Below are 19,550 nucleotides of genomic sequence, written 5' to 3'. Positions count from 1 at the left end.
TTACTTACCTCTTCATCATTATAAGTATTATAACACGTTTATTTTTTAATGTTGAAAAAACTGTTCTTAATAAGTTGTCTGAATGGAACGGAACGCCTTTCAAAGAAGAGGCGTATTTTCTTACTGCAAGAATGTTTTAAGTTTCCAAAGGCAACATTCGATATTGTTCTTATAAATATACGATACACAAATAATCGTAAATAACGATATTTAGTTAATAGTACAATGTTTTAATATTAACAATTGTTTCTGTCTTATAGAACATGTATTAAAAAAAAAACTTTCATTGAAGAGGGTTTAATAAAAATCTATTCTAGTCGAATAAAAGCTAGAAAAACACCGCTACATAATGTCAATGTCAATGATGTCACAGAACTAATAATATAAAAAATTCGAATTCCATTCCTTTCTTGTTGCTTTTCTTATTTTTTCGCAACTGTATTAAAAAACGTCGATCGATACACGTGCGGAAATGTCATACTTTCCGCACTAGCATCGAAATGTACTATTCCCATACACTAGTGATCTCTTCAAGTTGTACTTGTGCGTAGGTACATTTCAGTAATATTTTAAATCTACACGAGTTGCGAATTTCCTACTTTTCGCACTTGTATCATAATTTACTATTAAAATAAAGAAGAAGAGCCAATATACGCGATATAATCCATTTTCATAGTTTTATTTCATGAGTAACTATCGCGGTAACCGAAGACAATATTAAAGAAGAAGAGTATTACGTTAGGTATTGTTTTGTTTCATTTACTTATATACCTTTAACAAAATTATATATTTACAAGCAAAGCTTTAGCACTAAAACAGATTAATAGAGAAAATACGTATTTTGCATGGGAACACAAGAAAACCATTACAAAAATAGAGCATAAGCACTTATTCGGTTTAAGCCGCTACCTGAATTAAAATATTATCCTTGAAAAATATTCGATTAATCTTTCATCCTCTTTAAACACCTTGCGGCGTCATCAGAATTTAAATAAGGCTTTATCAAAGACGTTCTTGACGAGGATAAATTCGATGCACTGTTTAAGATAACAGTTTGAGACATGAAATAAAACTATGAAAACGACGTTTCGAACCCTTTACAGCGTTCGTGGTCAACGGGTGACTGAGGAAAAATTACAAAGTGCAAAAATACCCACATACTAAAAATAATGAACAATCATAGACTATAAACTTTAAGGCTGGTTGTACATGCAAATCCGTTTTCATAGTTTTATTTTATGAGTAACTATCGCGGTAACCGAAGACAATATTAGTTTGAGACATATTAATCACATTTAAATTCGGGTCTACCGCGAATTTATTTTGTTACCTTTTTCGTCGGATATTTAGTCACACAAATCTCTGTTTTGACATTTTGCTGGGACATCAGTTAGCCGTGACCACGACCAGTGAAACCTGTGTCGAAACGTCGGTAAATAAAGGTAACAAAATAAATTCGCGATAGAACCGATTTTAAATGTGATTAATACGTGTTCAAAACGCGAAAGTTTTAGCAGTTTGAGAACCGATATCTGACCATGCTTTGCACAATATTGGCAGTAAGAATGCATATATTTCCCTATAAGCTTTATACTTGACTTAGCATGGCATGAAAAATTTGCGTGGTCCGATTTTAACTGTGTGGCCTTGGTAGCAGTAGGTACCTATTAATAACCTAAACTCTGATTTGTAATTAGATTCCAAAAAACTAACCTCACTTAGATCCTTTTTCTTTAGTAATAATGGAAAATATGTAAAGAAGTAAACTCAAATTTCCCTTTTGCATACTCTAGCATTTAAAATAAATATATATAGATGTATAATTTTAGCTTTGTTTAGTTTCTTAAAACATACGGAAAAGAGAAAAGGTGAGGTTAGTTTTTTGGAATCTAATTACAAATCAGAGTATAAGTACCTCACATATATGACTTCTAAGTACGACTGTAGTTTAAAATGGTTCAAAAACAGTTATCTTTTTAGGTCACAAAGGGTAAAAACGGGACCTCTTATTACTAAGACAGATTCCGCTGTTTGTCTGTCTGTCCGTTTGTCACCAGGCTGTATCTCATGAACCGTGATAGCTAGAGAGTTGAAATTTTCACAGATGATGTATTTCTGTTGACGCTATAACAACAAATACTAAAAACAATAAAATAAACATTTAAGTGGGTTTCCAATACAACAAACGTGATTTTTTGCCGTTTTTTGCGTAATGATACGGAACCCTTCATGCGCGAGTCCGACTCGCACTTGGCCGGTTTTTATTTAACCCATGCATGCATGTTTTTTTATTTTGGGAACCCATTGCATTTTTTATTTTTTTTTTCTACTGAATCTGTGAGCTGTCCAATGCTTTGTATACATTTGGCAACAATATGCATTTAAGGGGCTACCTGAAGTTTTCATCGATTTTTGACAAGTTTTGAATCGTATCTCCTACTTTTGCACTACATATAGAATTATAAGACAAGCGGCTATCGGTTCTTCAATCTTTTATCTCCATTTTTGTCTACCGGATTGTGAAAAAAATTAAATAATACTTATTTATTTATGATTGTTTTAAACATTGTCTAAAAAAACACTTTTTTCGTATCTCGATTGCTGTGAAAGATCTTACTTATAAGAAAACTACATATTTGGGCTCGTCTTAGACGTCTCTAAAAATTTGTCTAAGGTTTTAATTTTAAACTAATTAACACAAAAGTTATGGCCAGAAAACCAGTTTTTTGGCCTAAAATTGTTCAACTTTGATGCCAAATATTTCGAAAACAATGAACTTTGAAGTAAATATGGGATACTAGTATATTGCTAAAATCCGTTGCTGTTAATATGAAAAGCTACAAAAAACATTAGAAAACTAAGGGATTCAAATCGAAGGTCATTGGGGCATGGGATCCCCTTAAGGGTTAAGGTGTAAAAGTTGTAATTCATTAAAGATTTTAATCTAAAATTCGTAAAACATTGCTCAAAAACCCGATGCCTACCCGATGCAATTTCGTACATATTGTATCCAATTTGGTGAAATGCTCAATATCAGGACGCTTGGTGTGCATCTGTGCAATATAGGAATCTGTGCGCAGTAGGAAATACTGGGGTAACAATAATAAAACTACCGTTTTAGCATACCCGTGGCCCACTTGCACCATCCCACTAACCCGGGGTTAAGCGGTTAAACCGTTAACCCAGTGTCAAATTGTACTGGTAACCATGGTAACTCCAGGTTTAACCGGTTAACCCCGGGTAAGTGGGATGGTGCAAGTGGCACTAAGGTATTTAAATTTATTGCACAAATAGAAAAATGTACAAATGGGGGACTTACTGTTTGACAAATTCTCCACTAGTCAACTAGGTATTGAGTTGGTGGTGTAAGAAAGATACAGGATTTTTTTTTAAACTGTGAAACCATGTTTTCATATATCTAGAATTTTTTAAAAGTGTTTCCTACTCTTCCGTTTGATGTACAGTGTCCTACATTTCAGTTGTCAAACTAGGAGGCACGACTTTTCTTTTCTTAATAAGTATTTATCTATCTTCTAGTCAAGTATTTGTGAGTGATGAGTACATAAATATATCGTACATATGTATAATTGTATATTGTAGGTATATTTCCTATATTTTTTCCGTGAGCAGTGCAGCATACGTAATAGAAAGAGACCGTGAACAAAGTGAATAAATCCCGCTACTGCAATAAGTATCTGGAGGCGTATTTGAACTTTATATAAATATTAACTTGGTTTGATATTGACTTTACTCGCAGTGCGTCTCGTTTATAGTGTTTATGTTTATTTTGTTTATACTGCCCTGCTAAAAGCGAATACTCGCGAACGCGGAGCAAAGCAGATGTCACGGATTTACCTTTTAATTTATTTAAAAATACAGTCAAGACATTTTTCCAAAACCATGCCTTCTATTCGATTACTAAATATTTATCATTAAAACGTGTTTTAAATGACGCAAACTGTAAATCTTAGATTTCAATTATTATTAAGCGTATTTAGCTTTTGTAAATCTATAATGCTCTCTCTATAAGTATAATATTGTATGAAATGTTGACTTACCATGTAATGATCATATTACGTTATGGTTAATGAATAAATTAAACTAAACTAAACTAAAGCGGCGCGGCGCGGCGGGCCCAAGGCGTTCGCGTTGGCAACGAGATTGCCCACGTTACACTTCTATTCTATAGTGTTAGGTTACCACCGGGTTGATGATGAAAACTAATACTTGTACCAATATTTTAACTTTATTCGTTCGCTACCAACATACTAACAACCAATTTACAATAAATATTCCAAGACGTCTACACTGTAACTCGTCTGTACACGAACTGCCCCTTGTCACAGTGTACCCGCCTTTTAATAACAATTCAAGATGGCGGGAACCAGTGACAAGTAAGGGTCAACTGATACTCTTTTTTAAGCTAATCGTAAAAGTAAAAATGATCAAAATATAAGCTATTAATAAATAATGATCCTTACAAACAGTGTTGCTAACAGACGGCCATTCTGATGTAGGAATGTCCCTATTCCGAATTCCGATTAATGCTCGGCCATTCTACAAAAGGCGTATGGCCTCATACAATTATTTTGAATCTCTACAAAATTAAGGATTTAATTTCAATAAACACGTCTAACAAGACTAGTCTTCTAAAATGTAACTTTAATCTTATACATCATTAATAAGCAATAAGCATATAAAAATGAAACTAAAATAAAATAAGACTTTCTAGGACAATGTATCACTTTTATAATCCAATCCATTATTTCAAAACTTGCACACTCATCGTCGTCGATTTATTTATACAATTTTTCAGCGTAGACGTCGATTCCTTGCAAGTGTGCACGTCACCTTTAACGTGATCACACGCTCCTTCTTTGGTGGACGTCACCGTAGACGAGGTCACACACTCCTTCTCCTTGTCATGTGTCTAATTCACCGTAGACGAGATCATCTATACCTTCTTATGTGTACTCGTCACCGTAGACGTGATCACTCATACCTTCTTATGTGTACTCGTCACGCGTCACGTCACCGTAGACGAGATCTCATACTCAAAACGCAACATGAATCATCTGATCATGACCTGGCACAATCAACTGCTTTAAACCTTTAATGAAATCAAGACTATTGTAGAGATAATATTAGAAAGTTTCATGATAGTATAAAGGCTCTCTCCTTTTGTGAGTTTATTAGCTCGAACAACGCTCAGGAAGCGTTTAATATCCTCTGTGACGTATTGAGACTTCTTTTTGATCTGTGTTTTTCCATCATTAAATTATCATCATCATCGACAAAAGGGGATTAAGTGTTATTTAAAGGTATCCGCCAGTCTTGTCACGTTAAACGACAGGTGCATTTCCAAAACAGAAATAATGATGATATTTCAGTACAAACATTCATTCTCGTATCATCACCGATCACCGAATTCACGGCATATTTCAGCATAAACATTCATTTTCGTATCATCACTGATCACCGAATTCACGGCATATTTCAGTTCAGATATATTTTCTTGTTTAATCACTGATCACCGCAGTATACGGCATATTTCAGCATAAACATTCATTTTCGTATCATCACTGATCACCGAATTCACGGCATATTTCAGCATAAACATTCATTTTCGTATCATCACTGATCACCGAATTCACGGCATATTTCAGTTCAGATATATTTTCTTGTTTAATCACTGATCACCGCAGTATACGGCATATTTCAGCATAAACATTCATTTTCGTATCATCACTGATCACCGAATTCACGGCATATTTCAGTTCAATATATTTTCTTGCTTAATCACTGATCACCGCAGTATACGGCATATTTCAGTACCTGAATTGAATATAAATGTATTAAATATCACACCAACATAAATACTACATATAACGCAGACTATGTTGCGCTTATTCTAATCATGTAAATATTATTAGTATTTTTTTTTTTTAGTTACACTTTATTTAATGACATAGGTCAGCAATTTTGAGCTGGTCATGAGTTTTTTTTAACTATGCATTCACAAATCGCCAGAAGTTTTCGATAGCAAATATATATCTTCTAATAATAATAAAGCAACCTGGAAAAACATGGCCAGGTACCAAATAGAGATCAGACAACAAATATACCTTATTATTAAAAAATGAATAGTAAGATCTATAATAATTATCAAGATGTATGTACTATCCTAAATAACCATTTCATCTATCAAATATTTTTAATAAGTTAACACCCAACAGTAAGGCAGTACTTAATGTTGAATATTGTCCATATTACGATGTACCTATTGTCAACAGCAGTTGAGCAATAGTAAACCCTTTGGTATTGACGATATTTCAAGACTTCCTTTCAAATTATTATTGAATACTTAAGACTCGTCGTTTTATTTTATTGATTTATTTCATTTGTTGGTTTAGTATTCATATCGATTTAAGCTTGTAATGGATTAATATTGCTACACGTTTCAGATATTTTCGTACATAAACGACATTGCTACCAAGTATTTTACCTAATTATTAAAGTCACATAGTCCACAATTTATTAGTCATTTAGTCATGTATTATATCATGTATTGTACAATAACGTTTAATAATGAAAGTTTAACATAATAAGTCTTACACCTATATAAACAATGCATGGTTTTGATTTTATATCTTCGGGTCCAACCCGTAGTCAACATGAATGCAAGCATATGCTGAGATATCTCTTGATAATAATAATAATTATGAGTAACAAATTATGTTGTTTGGTTTAGGCTGCCCATTATTTGACAATATTTCATTCATATACTTAATAAACGGAAGTGTAAACGAGTAAGCCCCGTTTCAATATTAAGATTATTCGATAATTTCTTTTAAATTATATTACTTTGACGGTTACCCGCTTTAGGTCATTATTATAGCCAGTAAAGACTTATGAATACTCAACCAAATTTAAGAACATCAAATAAACTAACGTGATTCATTACAAGAACAAATTCCTTGTCACAAAAAAGATGAATTTAATTAATTACTTTATTTAAAGTATTTAATTTCCAAATATAATCGTATTTTTTTAGAAACAAATTGTAATAGGTATTACGGTGCATTTGTTATCCTAATTCGTTATTCAGACTAAATTCCAGATTCCACAATTAATGCATGTATTTATTTCAATATGTATGCTTGGAATGTTTTTTTTTTTAATTATTTTGGCTTTACGAAAACAAGACTTTATTAATATTACTGTCATAATTCACGTATAAAACCCTGGGCAAAATAAAGTGTGGGTATATATGTCGAATACAATTTATCTTTCATATTATTTTTAATACTATTTTACTATATCGAGATAGGTATTCGTAAATAATTATTCAAATTAAGAACCGTTATTAAATTAAGAATTTTTTTGTCAATTTATTAGTTGTATTGAAATTGACATTTGGATAAATGGTACTTTCTTCTGAATTATCAGTCATCTAACACACTACATATTAGAATATAAAATATGAGACTAGAATTTACATCATGTTTACTTGTCAAGATAATATTGAACAGAAACAGCATATTGAAAACGAAGCACCTTATTAATTACTATTTTATATGTACATAATTACATGTCACTATGGTGATTTAAATAACGGAAGAAATGAGATTCTCTTATGAACGAAACTTATAAGATCATGTTATTTCTTTTGCAAAGATTTTATCATATCTCCTCAGTAATAAGCAGAGTTTTCATATATATATGGAATGTCTCAACTCTATGGCTAACGCGCTCAAGTTCAAATTGAACATTAAGAAAACAGGTATCACTAATGTACGCGTATATCGATTTCCTTTATATTTATGAACGAGCGATAATAACGCTGCGTTCCTTTTATTAGTCAAGTGTATAACTCCTTCGTCTTATTTTTTTAGTAGGTGTACACAAAAATACAAGTACGAGTAATGTATAACACATGTAATATGATATTTCATTCAATTTATCTGTAATTTATTCAGTTTTAATCTAAATTGCACTTGAATGAGAACTCCACATATTAGCGTGTAGCGACGTTATTAAGTTTTTCCTTTTATTATTATTGTTTATTTGTATGTTATACATATTTACATGGTTGACTCATTATTTTAGTGTTGTAAATATGTTTATGAGAGTTGTAATAAAAGTAGCGCCTTCATCCACGCACTTCAAGGTCTCACACGTTCATCCACGTGCGGTAACTATACACATCGATTTCACAAGATGTATGTTCGTATTTACTGATACTAGCGTCTACACGTACGCCATGATTTCTATTTATGAGAATTACTCAATATAGCTGACTGTACATATGACTCTACATGTGACTACATGTGACTACAAGTGACTCTACATGTGACTACAAGTGACTCTACATGTGATTACAAGTGACTCTACAAGTGACTCTACATGTGACTTTACATGTGACTCTACATGTGACTCTACATGTGACTCTACATGTGACTCTACATGTGACTCTACATGTGACTACATATGAGTACATGTGACTTGACTACATAACCGACTACTTATTACGCATTATATTCTCTATATCTTTCATCTTAAGTTAGTGTTTTTATAATATGGATATTAAAGTAAAATATAAAAGCACTTACATAACAGTACAAAAAATATATAAACACATTATAAAAAACCTAACCTGGCCGCCGGCAGCGGGGCAAGGCCCATTTTTTGACGCATTATATACATTATATGATTCCAATTAAGGTCCCTTATTTTTTTTTATTTACGTATGAATTAGTATTATTACAAAACATAAATAATAAAATGTAGTTACTGCCATATAATACACTATACGACATTCAAAATATTCTCAATAAATAATAGAAAACGGGTAAATGAGTTTTTAAATTTTCAAAATATGCGAATTAATCCAATAATAATATCGACTTCCCAACGACCTCGTATGAATGATGAGTGATTTATTTGCATATGAATATTGGGTTATAAGTAGGTGTATAGGTACATTGACACAAAAATAATTGAATGCTCATCGCATAAAGTTACGATATATATATGAGGAGTGTACAATATGGAAAATACGACATATGCTCTGCTCCATAACTTGGAGATTTAACATACCAGAGTTGGCAAAATTAGAATAAGGTTCGTTTTTCGACAGCTACATCATTAATTCCTTATGAAAATATTTGAAGCTTATTTTAGTTTAAGAACAGATTACATTCGGGACAATTATGACACTGACGCAAATCGCGTTTAACCACTTGGAATTAGAGGCATTTCTTATTCAAACGCAGCATTAATTAAGAGATATTCAATTGACAAGTTATCATTTTAGTTCACTCATCGGTTTCACGGCTACTAAGTCAATGTATTTATACAATAGGGATGATGACACATGTTAAATTGTATAACAAAATCTAGTAAAATAGATAGCAAATGAGCAATTAATCGCAATAATATGGATATTAAAATAATATATGGAAATGATAAGAAAATACAGGATCTGAGTTTCATAATCTAGTTTTTTTCAACTTCCAAAAAGGAATAAGTAAGGGTACTATTCGATTCCTTACATTTTATCCAAAAAAATATTTCACAGACAAAATCGCAATTTTACTTATTTTCCATACATTCAAGTTGGGCTCACAGTGACCTTGACGTCACGTTCATATCGTTTTGTTAGGACCGTTTCACGAGTGAAGTACGACTGTCGGACTTTGACTATCAATTCTGACTTTTGTATTGCTTTAATGCAATGGGTCCCATATAGACATTGGATGAATTGTAATTAAACTGACATATATTTACTTGCTAATATTTATGACATGTAAAATTTATAATTTTATCAATAAAGGAATATGAATATGATCCTAAAAATTAACCTGATCGATTGATACCATTACAGAAAATTTGTCATCTAGCCTATTTTAGTACCACAAACTGACCTCAAAGATCGTAAATTAATGTGTATAAAACAATATCCTACTGTAGTCTGCTATTACACTTCTGCTATGCTATGCTATTTTGCTACGCAGAAAACTAAACAATGAATCCTTAGCCTGAACTTGAAATAATCGATGTGTTACAGCATCATACAATCGATTTTCATAAAATAAAAGTAAGAAACATTCTAATGACACGATCGACTTTTCATTAACTCATATGATGTATTCAAAAACGCTTAATAGACAACTGTAGCTTTTAAAATTTCATATTTTTAATTTTTATTATTACTGAGAATACCTGTTATTTGTTCGTACGTTCTTTCTTCACATACATATGCCAAAATTACTACATCATCATTTGATATTATCTTAAACGACGATAGATTATCTAACCAGTTTTATTTAAAATGAAAAAAGGTAAAAGTAATACATAAAAATTATGACTGACTTACCATAATTGAACATACTTTCCGGTAAATAATGTTTTACTCACTGATACCAACGGAAAAAAAACCTTACGTTCGTGGGGCGTGGCAAAACAAAATCTTATCGATTTTTGTTGGATCCAGCTTCTGATTGTTAGGTTACCACCGGGTTGATGATGAAAACTAATACTTGTACCAATATTTTAACTTTATTCGTTCGCTACCAACATACTAACAACCAATTTACAATAAATATTCCAAGACGTCTACACTGTAACTCGTCTGTACACGAACTGCCCCTTGTCACAGTGTACCCGCCTTTTAATAACAATTCAAGATGGCGGGAACCAGTGACAAGTAAGGGTCAACTGATACTCTTTTTTAAGCTAATCGTAAAAGTAAAAATGATCAAAATATAAGCTATTAATAAATAATGATCCTTACAAACAGTGTTGCTAACAATAGGTATTAAAGGATTGATTCAACACGGGAACCACAGAATAACTAATAGTTCTCGGGAACGCGATGCGTCGCGCCGCGCCGCTTCGCGTTTCTGTGTTGTTCGCCTACGTAGTACGCTGCGTGAGCACTAGTGGTTCTGTGAGCTATAGATAGACCTCGCGATAAGCTTCAAAGCTTAAAAAATATAAATTTAAAAAATACTTACTTCGCCGAGTCCTTATCACAGCGAACTCACAATGGTCTTAAGTGATAAAGACTCTACTTAAAACAGACGTCAATGTCAAAACTTGTTTTCTCAAAAAATGAGTTTTTTTTAATACCACGTCGGTGGCAAACAAGCATACGGCCCGCCTGATGGTAAGCACTGTAAGCAGTCACCGTAGCCTATGGAAGCCTGCAACACCAGAGATATTACATGCGCGTTGCCGACCCTTTAAAAACCTATACACTCCTTTTTTGAAAAACCCCATACTGTAGCCCCTCGGGAAAACCTCGGAAGCTCACTCCCCAGCCGGAGCGTCCATAAAAACATAGGACATTATAATATTAAATAGTTTATTATCTATCTGCAATCTGCATATTGGACCCCAACATTATTCTCCTGAGGGGGAAAAATGTGGCCCTTGTCGGAAGACAAAAATATTTTTGTGATTAGATCCTCCTATCCTCCTCGTTTGTAATGCAGAAGCATGCTTACCCGCGCTAGGGGTTAGGACAATGCGCGTTTTGGTACGTCTTTAATTTTTTCAATAAATATATTTTAGGTACATCATAACACAATATTTTTCACTTATATTAAAGTTCGTTAACTTTCCTGAAAAATGGTATGAAATTTCATTATTATTCACAACGACGGGACTTAATCGCGTAAAATTAAGTTAAAATCAGTGTTTTGGTATAAAAGCTGTTTGTAAATTCAAATAAAAACTAAAACTTTTAAGCCTTCTCCGATAGCTTACCCGCTTAAGGCCTCCCTCCTCTAAAATTATGTAACATAAAGCAGCTCTGCTTGTGTCTCCCAACCTCTTATTTTACCTACCTACTTACCCAATATCATCGGCGAAACAAAAGCTCACAGACTTCGCTGGTTCGGTCACCTACTCAGAATGGGAGAGGATCGGGCGTCAAGAGGGCGTTCTTGGGACGCCCGACTGTTCGCCGTCCGGTGGGTCGGCCCAGAGGGCCTACCGCGAAGCACGTTTGACGTGTTGCCTCTCTGTCGCACTTGTAAATTCGTATGTAAGTGTGGCAGGAGGCAGCACGTCGAACGTGGTTCGCGGTAGGCCCTCAGGTATCGCTGGGAAAACAGTGTGACGGCGGATCTTCTTCAGCTTCGCGTCAGTAACTGGCAGGAAGTTGCTCAGGATTAGGACAACGGACACGCTCTCGTTTCGGAGGCCAAGATTTTTTTTGGATCACTAACTAACTACTTAGTTAGTTACTAATAGAAACGTTTCAAGTGGGTAAGAGAAAGGTTAAGGCTATTGTTTTGAATTCGCAAGTTCGATAACACCTTAACCTTACTATCTGTGAAGCTATTTATTGAAATTGTTATTAAATAGGTAATGTTTTCGAAATCTTTCAGTAGATAACGAGGTTTGATAGGCACTACTAAATAATAAAAAATTGCTCGGAGAGTTATCAACAATTTGCAGTGCAAGTGACCGTTAGTACCAAGAGATGCCGACAAAAGCCCGCAATAATATGTTACACAACGAAGGCCGCAAAAATGGTTTTAGGGGGCTACCCGAGGTTTTCATCGATTTTTCACAAGTTTTTGTATCGTATCTCCTACTTTTGCACTATATAATATGCAGATGCTCTAACATCCAGTAATCCGGCTCTCTTTGTGTCAATATTAGTGCGGAATTGGTGCGGAATTAGTGAGATTGTACGTACTTACTCTAAGAATACATTCGATAACTTAATTCTAAAGCTTATTATACGTACCACACAAGACTACATGAAACAAACACATAAAACAACGTGGGATTAATTTTGATCCGAAATGATTAATTATTTATTAGGTATATTTGATTAATGATGAGGAAATGGATAATCCAATGTATGTTCTTCTTTTGTTGTGAGTTTTTTATTTAAACAAAAAAAAATGACGAAGCCTGTTGCGGATATTATCAATGGTATTTTTGGGACGAAGCATTTTGCTGATTTGCATTTGTAGCCACCTGACGAAGCCTGCGTTGCGGATTTTTTACATGTAACTATATTATTTTTTAAGATTTTTCTCAAATTCTGTATTTTATTTTTAATGTAGTGTGTGAGTTTTTTTGACATTTAGATTTTATTCTAAAAACATTCCAGACTAGTATTTTTTTTTTAAATTATGTTTGACGATCTTTTTGTGTAATTCTTAGTATTAAATTTGATCTGTATAATAATTCAATATTATTATGGAATAATATAACATCAATAAATTGCTCTGATAATTAGCTTAAGATAATATATATGTACATAATTAACATTAATTTATTCATTATTAAAAAAAAAGAGGAAAAAAAAAATTATTCATTTAACATTAATTTAATTTTTAAGTAGATATATAGCTATATTTATTCATTAATAGATTATATTTTGAGAATCTGTACATAATTATTATCACAGACTATATATGATTACTTTATGATATTATTCACCATTCATAAGTGCTTGTTGCTAGACCTACATGAATAAAGTATATTTGAACTTGAACTTGAAGCTGTGAAAAAATTAAACTTCAAAGTAGGTAACGTAAACGATACGGCTGTTTATACCGCAAAAAGCGTACTACTTATATAATACTGTCTTCGGTTACCGCGATAGTTACTCATGAAATAAAACTATGAAAACGGATTATATCGCGTATATTGAATTTATAATACATCCCGACGTTTCCGTTTCCGTTTTTATCGCGTATATATAGGTATATATCTTTACTTGAAAATAATTGTAGTGTATAACTAGCCTTATGAACCGATTTTGCATGTACAACCAGCCTTAAAGTTTGTAGTCTATGATTGTTCATTATTTTAGTATGTGGGTATTTTTGCACTTTGTAATTTTTCCTCAGTCACCCGTTGACCACGAACGCTGTAAAGGGTTCGAAACGTCGGGATGTATTATAAATTCAATATACGCGATATAATCCGTTTTCATAGTTTTATTTCATGCGTACTACTTATATTTCGACACTCTCAAGGGAATCACAATATATGGTACTAAGCTTCCCGTTGACCTAGAAATTTGGTAAGTACCTTATATCGTCTTACATTATAATAACCTACAGGTAAAAATCGAAAAACTATAATTTGGAAAAAAAAAACTGTACGGAACCCTCGGCGGGCGAGTCCGACTTGCACTTGTCCGGTTTTTTATTTAATTTTGTGCTGTCTCTTAGTGCGTGCGTTTTTATGCGTTTTTGTTGTCGATTATTGAAAATAACTTTTGTTTGAAATTTTTTTTTTATCTATTGTTCTTATTATAAATATATTAACGTTAGAGCAATTATGAGAAGTAACCCTACGTGGGATTTCAGGGTTTGTCCAATGGCTAAGGTCAACCTGTATGTATTTTTAGTTTTAATCGTGTGCCGATAGATGGCAGTAAATTTACTGTAACTACAAAATTTACTGTGACAGTACAGTACCCCTCTATCCTATATATTCTCTTTCTCTTTGGTAAGAAGAAATGTTGACAAAACACACTGATAACCACTTGTTTACTCTGTTTATCTGTCTAGTCGTAAAATAGTCGTAAATTTTATGTTAATTCAATCAATGATGAAATTATCAGCTTCCTATAACTATTAATGTCTAAAATGAATAAATAATGACTCTTTCCGTTCGTTCCTTTCTTAGTCTGAGATTTTCTCAAAATTCTATATAATAATTTAGTATCTAGGACACCTAGGTATGTTTGCTTTTTATAGATGTGTTGACCATTTAAATTTGAAACCATCATACACATGTTGTAGAGCTCCACTAAAAGCCTGTTTAAAAATTCAACTCTTAAGGGGGTGAAATGGTATTAGTAACAGCTTACCATCAGACGGACTGAAGGTAATCTTGTTTGCGACTGTTAAGTCACATTTTTCGATGCAGGTTTCTCATGATGTTTTCCTTAACCGAACAGGTATTATTTATGTTTGTAAATTTACATGTAAATATTTATACCAAATAATATTTCGTAGGTTACCGACGCGTCGTGATAACGATACTCCATATATGCCAACAGAGCGTTTCTTTTTTTGCCATTTTTTGATGAGACCTTTTTTGCCATTTTTGTGTTATTTCTAGTCGGGATCACGAGCCCTTTTCATTCTTATAGGAGAAAAAAAGTGTCCCAAAATTTCCATACATTTTTCAATCTTTCCTTTTTGTTACCGCCATCAAAGATATATATAACTCCGTAATAGATGAATACAGTCTAAGGAAAAAACGTGACTCGAAAATCAAGAAAATTTGATTCTCGTTCAGAGGGCGCTACTAGTTTTGGCCTACAGTCGTATAGATGGCGTTGACGGTTTCGTTTGTTATTTAACAATTTTAACGCATATCAGTGAAAGAACATGGGTCAAAATCATAAAATTAATTAATGCAAATAAAAAAAAACATTTATCTATATTTAAATACATTCTATCGTATTTTTATAAATCTTCATTTTTAGTTTTAAAGTGTGTCGACAGATGGCAGTGAATTTACTGGGGTTACAAAATTTACTATGACAGTACCGCTCTAGTATAAGTTACTATATGCCGCCATACAAAGTATATGGGGAAATGGTAACACAAGTAAAAAACCTTGGGACATTTTTTTATCCCATTAGGATCGGAAGAGATGATTCTGAGTAGAAATAACACAAAAATTGCAAAAAAGGTCACATAAAAAATGGCAAAAAAAAACAGCTAACGTTACTTTTTGACTACCTACTTTTGATACAAATACAGTAGGTACCGGCCAAAAATTACCTTCAGGTTTTTACGATAAACCTTTTTTGAGTTCCTAAAATGTTTGCTGTAAAAGTCTGAAGGTTATATATTTTTTGTATACGGATGTGTCATCATGTCGGTAATCGCATCCATCATATGCCCGCGGGCGTTATTTCTAGAAGATAGGTCAGAGCGGCCAGACTGAACCCATTAAGTGTTAGTAATGAGTCCAGAGACTCCAGAGTCGCTTACGTGTCTGTTGTCGTGTCGCAGGTCATAAGCTATCGCGTCAGGGGTAGTCAAGCAAGATTAACGAGAAAAAAAATTCATTAAGTATTTACAAAAAACAGTTTTGTGATATTTTTCAGGGTTTTCACGGCAATATTCTGAATTTAGGTACAAAAGTTTAAAAAGTCTTTGTCAGGTCAGGTTTATTACTCCTGTAATTGTCACAAAACTGACTTAGTATGTTATTCCGCCTGTTCAATGTATCTCACATTTTGCTTACTGAGAGAGTGAGACGCAATGCACATTGGACAAAGAAATTGTACAGATGGATCACCCTTAGCTACTTATAAATACTTTTTCTACTCTTCGACTTTAATGGTTGAATTAAGACTTCGTATTAAACAAACTATGATCGCATGCTTTTTACTATGGGCTTCCGACTTAACTATAATGACATCATTACGAAACGCTTTAGTGAATCATAATGAATTTGACCAATCAACTACTCGCTGCGGTCAAGAGGACAAATCAAAGAATAATACCAAGTAGGTACATCAACAGTCTTTTTTTTTATTTATGAAAATGAAAGTCACTTACGTGTCGATTATCATGTCGCAGGGCACAGGATATCGCGTCAGGGGTGTTAAAACACAAAAATAATACTTAGAAAAGTAATTTAAAAAAGTTAGTAAAATATTGCCCAGAAACCAAAGTTATAAGTTAAACACAACTTAATCTTCATCTTACGTTTGACAAGTCAACACAAACACCACAAACACAACTCTTCGGCAAACGTAATTAACTGGTGCAAACTCCGAAGATACAAATACTTTATTTTAATATTTACGGCACAGATACAGCAAGCAAAGGTAGTCCACTTCACCCTTAGGTCTATCGTTTAAAGTAAAAGTCGAGGAAAGTAGGACTAGACTACTAGGAAACAAATCAAATAATTTTATTAAATATTTTGATTAGAATGAATGCTTTTTTTTTATTTGATAGACATGGTTATAGACAGGTGTTAAATAATTTACAATAAGTAGAGGTGCGCTCATATAGTTTGTCAAAGGACTGTCTTATTTCAAACATAGACAGAGAGAATCATACTGTCTTTGTCTTACACTAGTACTAGCATCCAAAAGAAAAGGATGAGTATAGTTTTTTTGGTTCTTATTTACTGCCAATTTGGTTTGACCAAGTATATCTCGCCAAAAATACTGGCATGCTAACAATTTTATACTAAACAAACTTTATACATAACAGATTAAAATTTACATAATGCAAATTATACAATAACACAATTCAAACATGAAACATTATTTAAATTAAAAACCGGCCAAGTGCGAGTCGGACTCGCGCACCGAGGGTTCCGTACTTTTTAGTATATTTTTTTTTTATACCACGTCGGTGGCAATCAAGCATACGGCCCGCATATGGTAAGCAGTGATGGTATTTGTTGTTATAGCGGCAACAGAAATACATCATCTGTGAAAACTTCAACTGTAGCTATCACAGTTCATGAGATACAGTCTGGTGACAGACAGACAGACGGACAGCGGAGTCTTAGTAATAGGGTCCCGTTTTTACCCTTTGGGTACGGAACCCTAAAAATTAGAATTCGATATATCAATTGTCAAAATATTCTTGGATTGAATATAGAAAGAATTTAAACGAGCCACTGCTGTAGTTTCTTTAAAAACATCGTTAATGATAACTTGTGTTTGCAAATAGGCACACTACTATACAAATACAGGGTGGAAAAAAAAATGGGCCGGAGGGAAAGTGCCTTAAAACCTTAAGTTAGCTCATTTTACTTAAAGAAAACATTTTTTTATTTCTAAAAAAATTTGTCACAAACGCGCTGCAAGCTTGCGCGCTAATTAGCTATGAATCGTTTGCCTTAACCTTTTGAATGCCAATGACGGATATATCGGCACCGCAGGTCCAACGCCAAAGACGGATTAATCGGTCAAAGACCACAGAGCAACATAGACCTACGTGCATGTGCATAAAGTTCAATTTCAGTTTTGACATTTCGGTGACGTGGTGTCCGAGTGACAGCTGTGTTTGACACCGCGTCGAAAAGGTTAATCTGTCATTTGGGCTTAAAAATGTATTTGTAAGAAAAAGTTTTTATAAATAAAGGGACTTAGACTATTAGACTATAGAAGGTAAGCGAACTTCAATCAACCTTTTTTTAGACAGTGAACTTTCTTCTTTCTGTTTCCAAGTAAGTTTGAAAATAAACACTGATCCATAGCGGACGCGATCCGCTGGTAATTCATCATCATCATCATTGGCCTTATCGTCTGTTGCAGACGATTTATGGTGTAACACCGGAGAGACACCGTTTTTGATGGCTAAAAAGACCGATGCGAGACCGACATGGCCTACCGCAGGCCTGACAAGAGAAGCTTGCGGAAAACGGTACTGAAACGTCCTGACGTCGTTTTTGCCTCTTGTCATCGAGTGCGGCGAACCAGGACTCATCACAATACTTGCGACCCTCCAAAACGCCTTTGCGCCACTCCGTCCGTTGTTCTGCGAGCCTCTCCTAGTCTCGGTGGTCGATATGGAAGGCAATCATGTCCCTCTTTACGCAATCTTTAAAGCGAAACAATGGTCTTCCAACGTTACGTTTTGCGTTCGCGACCGCACCAAGAAGAACACGACGAGGTAGTCGAGAGGGTTCCACCCTGTGCACATGCCCTGCTGCAGCTGCAGGGCTGTAAGACAACAAGTAAGATAAATAGACAAATTAACGATCTAGGAAAACTGAAACCAATAACCAGACATTGACGGTCTCAGTTTTTTCATAATCATACTCGTTTATTGCCATGGTATTACAAGGTGTTGGTTCTTACATTAGACAGTACAGACATGGACCCTACTAGGGCGTGGCAACATTTTTAAAAACCTTAATTATTCTAAAACTAAGTTGTATAGAAACATAAGACAAAGATAGAATATAAAAATGTAACATATCGAACAAATTTACACAGAATTATACAGGATAATAAAAAAATTTGTTCCTCAAAAACCCGTTCATCGCTCGCGTTTTCCTGTATGGTTCTCCCCTGCCTTAAAACATATATTTAATAATAAAAAAAAATCCTGGATAAAGTGGAAAAAATATCAAAATCAAAACGACTATGAAACTTTTTCACTTTACAGGGAACGATTTAAAAAGCAGTCAACTGTGTGTTATAATGCTTACTTAAAATTAGTGGAAACAAGTATTCAAACAAACATTAAATATTTTTGGACATTTGTTGCTAATAAGCGTGGAACCACAAATATCCCCAGCACCGTTTCTTATAACGACGTAATCACTACTGACCCCGCCGAGGTGTGTGACTTATTTTCTGACTTCTTTCAATCTGTTTTTGCACCGTCTAATATTTCACCTGACTTTGATCCTCACGAATTGACAAGTTTAACCACTAGCCCGTCTAATGTTCATATTAATAATATTCACATACCGATCCACCTTGTCAAACGTGCGTTGAAGTCAGTTGATACATCAAAAAGTTCTGGATCTGATAATATCCCCCCAATATTCCTAAAAAATGTAGCTGACAATAT

Source organism: Cydia strobilella, chromosome 20 (genome assembly GCF_947568885.1).
Source record: "Cydia strobilella chromosome 20, ilCydStro3.1, whole genome shotgun sequence".
NCBI classification, from domain to species: domain Eukaryota; kingdom Metazoa; phylum Arthropoda; class Insecta; order Lepidoptera; family Tortricidae; genus Cydia; species Cydia strobilella.
The sequence above is the reverse complement of the archived record's forward strand: the minus strand, read 5'-3'. Positions refer to the sequence as shown.